The sequence below is a fragment of the Hordeum vulgare genome, chromosome 5H, assembly GCF_904849725.1.
Source record: "Hordeum vulgare subsp. vulgare chromosome 5H, MorexV3_pseudomolecules_assembly, whole genome shotgun sequence".
Lineage (NCBI taxonomy): Eukaryota > Viridiplantae > Streptophyta > Magnoliopsida > Poales > Poaceae > Hordeum > Hordeum vulgare.
In genome coordinates this window covers 531,597,333-531,603,332 of record NC_058522.1, presented here as the reverse complement: position 1 = coordinate 531,603,332, position 6,000 = coordinate 531,597,333, and positions in this window count along the sequence as shown.

The following is a 6,000-nucleotide window of genomic DNA, read 5'->3' as shown; positions in this document are numbered from 1 at the left end:
GAGGAGATGTAAATGATGGATGTGAATAGACCCAGGGGTCGTAGTGTTTACTAGTGGCTTCTCTCATGAAAGCAAGTAGACGGTGGGTGAACAAATTACTGTCGAGCAATTGATAGAACTGTGCAGAGTCGTGACGATATCTATGCAATGATTATTTCTATAGGCATCACGTCCGAAACAAGTAGACCAATACTTTTTTGCATCTACTACTATTACTCCACACGTCGACCGCTATCCACCATGCATCTAGTGTATTAAGTCCATAAGAACAGAGTAACGCCTTAATCAAGATGACATGATGTAGAGGGATAATCTCAAACCAATGATAAAACCCCCCATCTTTTTACCCTTGATGGCAACTGCTTGATGTGTGCCTTGGTGCCCCTACTGTCATTGGGAAAGGTCACCACATGGCAGAACCCAAAACCAAGCACTTCTCCCATTGCAAGAATCATAGATCTAGTTGGCCAAACAAAAGCCAAGACTCAGAGAGACTTACAAGGATATCAAATCATGCATATAAGAAATCAGCAAAGACTCAAATATATATCATAGATAATCTGATCACAAGTCCACAATTCATCGGATCTCGACAAACACACCGACAAAGAAGATTACATCAGACAGATCTCCATGAAGATCATGGAGAACTTTGTATTGAAGATCCAAGAGAGAGAAGAAGCCATCTAGCTACTAACTACGGACCCGTAGGTCTGAAGTGAACTACTCACGAGTCATTGGAGGGGTGATGATGATGATGAAGAAGCCCTCCACCTCCAAAGTCCCCTCCGGCAGGGTGCCGGGAAGGGTCTCAGATGAGATCTCACGGAAACGGAAGCTTGCGGCGGCGGAAAAGTATTTTCGAGGCTCCCCCGATTTTTTGCGGAATATTTGGGAATTTATAGGCCAAAGACCTAGGTCAGGGGGCGGCCAGGGAGGCCACAAGCCTGCCCATTGCCGCCTCCCCCTGGTGGCGGAGTGGGGGCTTGTGGGCTCCCTGGAGCCCACCTGGCTTGGCCCAAAAGCCCCATGGACTTCTTCCGTTCGAGAAAAAATCATTTCTGGGTTTTTCTTCCGTTTGGACTCCGTTCCAAAATCAGATCTGAAAAGAGTCAAAAACACGGAAAAAACAGAAACTGGCACTTGGCACTGAATTAATAAGTTACTCCGAAAAAGATATAAAAAGGTACATAAAACATACAAAGAAGTCAAGATAACAGCGTGAAATCATCAAAAATTATAGATACGTTTGAGACGTATCAATCTCCAAGCTAAGTCCTGAGACTAGAGAGAGAGCTAGAACTCCGGGGGAAGAATCAACCGCCCTGAGCTATGTGGTGGGGGTGGTTTATATAGAATGCGCCACTCCCTCACCTCCTATGTTACAATGTGGGGCATTAAAGCCATGATGTCAGCCCACTACAAAAACTGCACTATGAGGACGATGCTTCCGACTGCCTTGCTGAGTGTTGATCCTTGCATATTCGAGTGAGTCATACGGCCGAGTGGACAGTCTGTACTTGTCCGAGTGGATGGGTTGTACTCATCCGAGTGGATAGTATGTATGTATTTGTCTGGGCCCACCTCTTGTGTGGACCCCATACAATTATTGTATTTTGACCCTCCATGGACCTACCCGTTTTGTGTATCCCCAACAGACGGCGCCACAAGGAGAAGCCCACCCCCTTCGACCAGCCCCCTGGTGGGTTGTGGTGCCCCATGTCCTTGGCCCATGAGCCCCCCAACAATTGTCGGGGCCTCCCGAAACCCCTTTCGGCACTCCGTGAATCCCTCGGTACACCTCGGAACACTTCCGGACTCCTATGACCTTCATCCTATATATCAATCTTCATCTCCGGACTATTCCGGAGTTCCTCGTCACGTCTGGGATCTCATCCGGGACTCTAAACAAACTTCGGTCACCAACACAATGACTGAATTATGCTTATATCGTCACCGAACCTTAAGTGTGTAGACCTTGCGGGTTCAAAAACTATGTAGACAGGACCGAGACACTCTCTGGTCAATAACCAATAGCAGGACCTGGATGCCCATATTGGTTCCTACATGTTCTACGAAGATCGTCATCGGTCAAACCTTAGATTCAATCAATCTTGTATGCTAACTCCTTTTGTCCATCGGTATGTTACTTGCCCGAGATTCGGTCGTCAGTATCTCCATACCTAGCTCAATCTCGTTAGTGGCAAGTCTCTTTTCTCGTTCCGTAATACAAAATCCTGTGACCAACTCTTTAGGCACATTTATTGCAAGCTCATTGTGATGTTGTATTACCGAGTGGGCCCACGGATACCTCTCCGTCATACGGAGTGACAAATCCTAGTCTTGATTCACGCCAACCCAACAGACACCTTCAAAGATACCTATAGAGCACATTTATAGTCACCCAATTACGTTCTGACGTTTGATACACACAAGGCATTCCTCCCGTGTCCAGGAGTTGCATGATCTCATGGTCATATGAACAAATACTTGACATGCATAAAACAGTAGCAGTAAACTCACACGATCATATGCTACGTTTATAGTTTGGGTCTCGTCCATCACATCATTCTCCTAATGATGTGATCCCGTTATCAAATGACAACTCATGTCTATGGTCACGAAACCTTGACCATATTTGATCAACGAGCTAGTCCATCATAGGTTTATTAGGGAGAGTGTGTTGTCTATGTATCCACACATGTATTTGAGTTTCCAATCAATACAGTTCTAGCATGGATAATAAATGATTATCTTGAACAAGGAAATATAATAATAATTACTTTATTATTGCCTCTAGGGCATATTTCCAACACGGGGTGGGGTGGGGGTGGGGGAGTATATGAGTGTGGAAGGAATATGAAAATAGAGACAACGATCTGATCGAAAGGGTAGGGCAATGGTCATCCAACAACTCGTATGGTGTGGTCGACCGGTCGATCAACGGGCCATCAGTGGCCATGATTCAAACACAAGACATGGGTCGTACTATGACACTCCTTTTGCCCGACGTGTTTTCACAAAAAAAAATTAGGGCACCGCTCTGCGCCGGCGCACCGGCACGAACGATTCGGCCGGTCGGGCAGCAGCCGTTCGATCTGGGCTCCAATAGCCGTCAGATTTGGCATCTCATCCTCTCTTTGACTTCGTCTTCAACCTGTGTCCCCACAAGCCTTTGCCCCACGTGCCTCCGACCTCTTGCCCCACGAGCACCCGCGTCCTCTCCCGTGTCATCGCCGCTCGTCGTAGCACCCCATGTCCTCTTGAAAGGACATGCATGTCGCCTAGAGGGGGGGGGCTGAATAGGCATTTTAAAATAATTACGGTTTAGGCTTGAACAAATGTGGAATAAAACTAACGTTTAATTTGTCAAGCACAAAACCTAAAACAACTAGGCTCACCTATGTGCTCCAACAACTTATGCTAAGCAAGATAAACAACGAAGTGATAGTAAGATATATAACAAGAAACAATATGGCTATCACAAAGTAAAGTGCATAAGTAAAGGGCTCGGGTAAGAGATAACCGAGGCACGCGGAGATGACGATGTATCCAGAAGTTCACACCCTTGCGGATGCTAATCTCCGCTTGGAGCGGTGTGGAGGCACAATGCTCCCCAGGATGCCACTAAGGCCATTGTAATCTCCTCACGCCCTCGCACAATGCAAGATGCCCTGATTCCACTAAGGGATCCTTGAGGGCGGTCAACGAACCCGTACAAACAAGGTTGGGGCAATATCCACAACTTAATTGAAGGATCCCAACGACACCATGAAGCTTCACCACAATGGATTGTGGCTCCGAGATGACCTCAAATGCTCGGAGCAATCTCCACAACTTAATTGGAGACCCTGATGCTTGCACGGAGCTTTACACCACAATGATTGAGCTCCAAGGCACCACCAAGCTTCTAGGACGCCAAAGCATCCACGAAGAACAATCTCTAGGGTACCAAGTACCAAAGGGTAATAAGCTTATCAAACTTCACTTCCACGTATCACCGTGGAGAACTCAAACTGATGCAACTAATGCAATGGCAAGAACACACGAAGTGATGAAGTCCCTCACACTCAAATCCCTCCACAATAACAAAAGTTATGGAGGAATATGAGAAGAAGAACAAGGAGCTCACAAAGAACTCCAAGATCAAGATCCAAGGAGTTCCTCTCACATAGAGGAGAAAGTGATTGGTTGAGATGTTGATCTAGATATCCTCTCTCTTTTCCCTCAAGAACTAGCAAGAATCATTGGAGGGGGTGAGAGTTAGCAAACTCTAATAAGGTCAACAACGGGGGGCAAACACGAGCTCAACGGATAGAAAACCAATGGGGAAGAAGACCCCCTTTCATAGGCCTCTCCAAATCGAACCGTTATGCACTCAGTCAGTGCACAAGCGGTACTTCCGCTGGAACGGAAGTTTCAAGAAAAAACGTGCAAACGACAAAGATCTCGGGGCGGTAGTGCCGTCAGAGCGGTACTACCATGCGCCCCATCGGTACTACCGCTCAAAATGGAAAAAGACCATGAAGATGCCAGAAGATAAATAGAGGTCGTCGGGGGAGGGCGGCAATACCGCGAGAGCGGTACTACCGCTCTGCCCCAGCGGTACTACCGCTCTACCCCAGCGGTACTTCCGCTTGAGAGAGAAGACATGTCGTGAACTACCATAACTTTCGCATACGAGCTCCGAATTGAGCAAACTCAAGCGTTTTGGATACAGGACGACAAGAGCTATCCAACTGCGACTCGAAATCTTAAGAAGGGGCAGTATAAAAATGTCAATGATATAGAGATGTGAAACCTCTATGAATGAAGAACCGACAAAAATTTCCAACATCGAAAACATCATAGAAGATGCATACGGACTTCGTTTACGATGAACTCGAGCTTGTAATGAAGATGACCATGAGCTCTACAACTCACAAAGCGAATCACCAAACAAGAACCAATAAATATGATGCAAGGATAAAAATGGTTTGAGCTTTCAACGAACGATACGATCAAGTTACTCACTTGAGAGCCCCCCTTGACACTACAACAATCTATCCTAAAATAGCAAAACCTATCAAGGGCACGCTTATACCTTGCACATAGCTCACTTGAGCGATGATGACGATCTTGACTTCCTCAAGATGTACCATCTTTCTTGATTGCGCTGGCTTGATGAAGACTTGTAAATTGCTCCCGCATATTTCACTATGGGTGAGCCACTCTTCAACACATCTTCACAAGTCCATCGCCACCACAATGGACGGCAAGCTTCAAGCATGATATCTTTGTGATGCTCCACTTGTACTTGCACACCGCAGTCTTGATGACGATCATCACTTGATGTCATCCTTCATGGGTTGAATGAGATCTACCTCTTGACGCGAACCCATGAAAACACACCTAACCCCACACAGAACTCTCACGAAGACCATGAGTTAGTATACAAAAGCGTAATGGACAATGCTTGCCATACCATGGGATCACTTGATCCCTCTCGGTACATCTTGTACGTTTTGTGTGTTGATCAACTTGATTTACTCTTTGTCTTAGTCTTGATCAACCTTGTGTCTTTATGACCATTCTTTGAATAATACCTTGAATACCACATTGGTCATCATATAAACTCTTTGAAACCAACAGATGGACTTCAAGAAGTGACTATGAACAAATCCTACAAATATAACTTAAGGCAACCATTAGTCCATAGGGCTTGTTATCAATTACCAAAACCACATATGGAGAAATATGTTCTAACACCTCTTCCCCCGTCGCTCGTCGTCGTTGACGCTCGTGCATGCACATGCTTGCCCCCCTTAGTTGAAGGTTTTTTAAACTCTGGTTGAAGCTTCTTTCACTTCGGTTGAAACTTTTTTCGTGGTTGAAGTTTTTTTCCATGTCGCTTGAAGCTTTTTCATGACGGTTGAAGCTATTTTCGTTGCTGGTTGTAGCAAAATTGGCAATCAGTGCTAGCCTTTTGTATTGCAGGTTCCAATAAAATCGCAGCGCCAC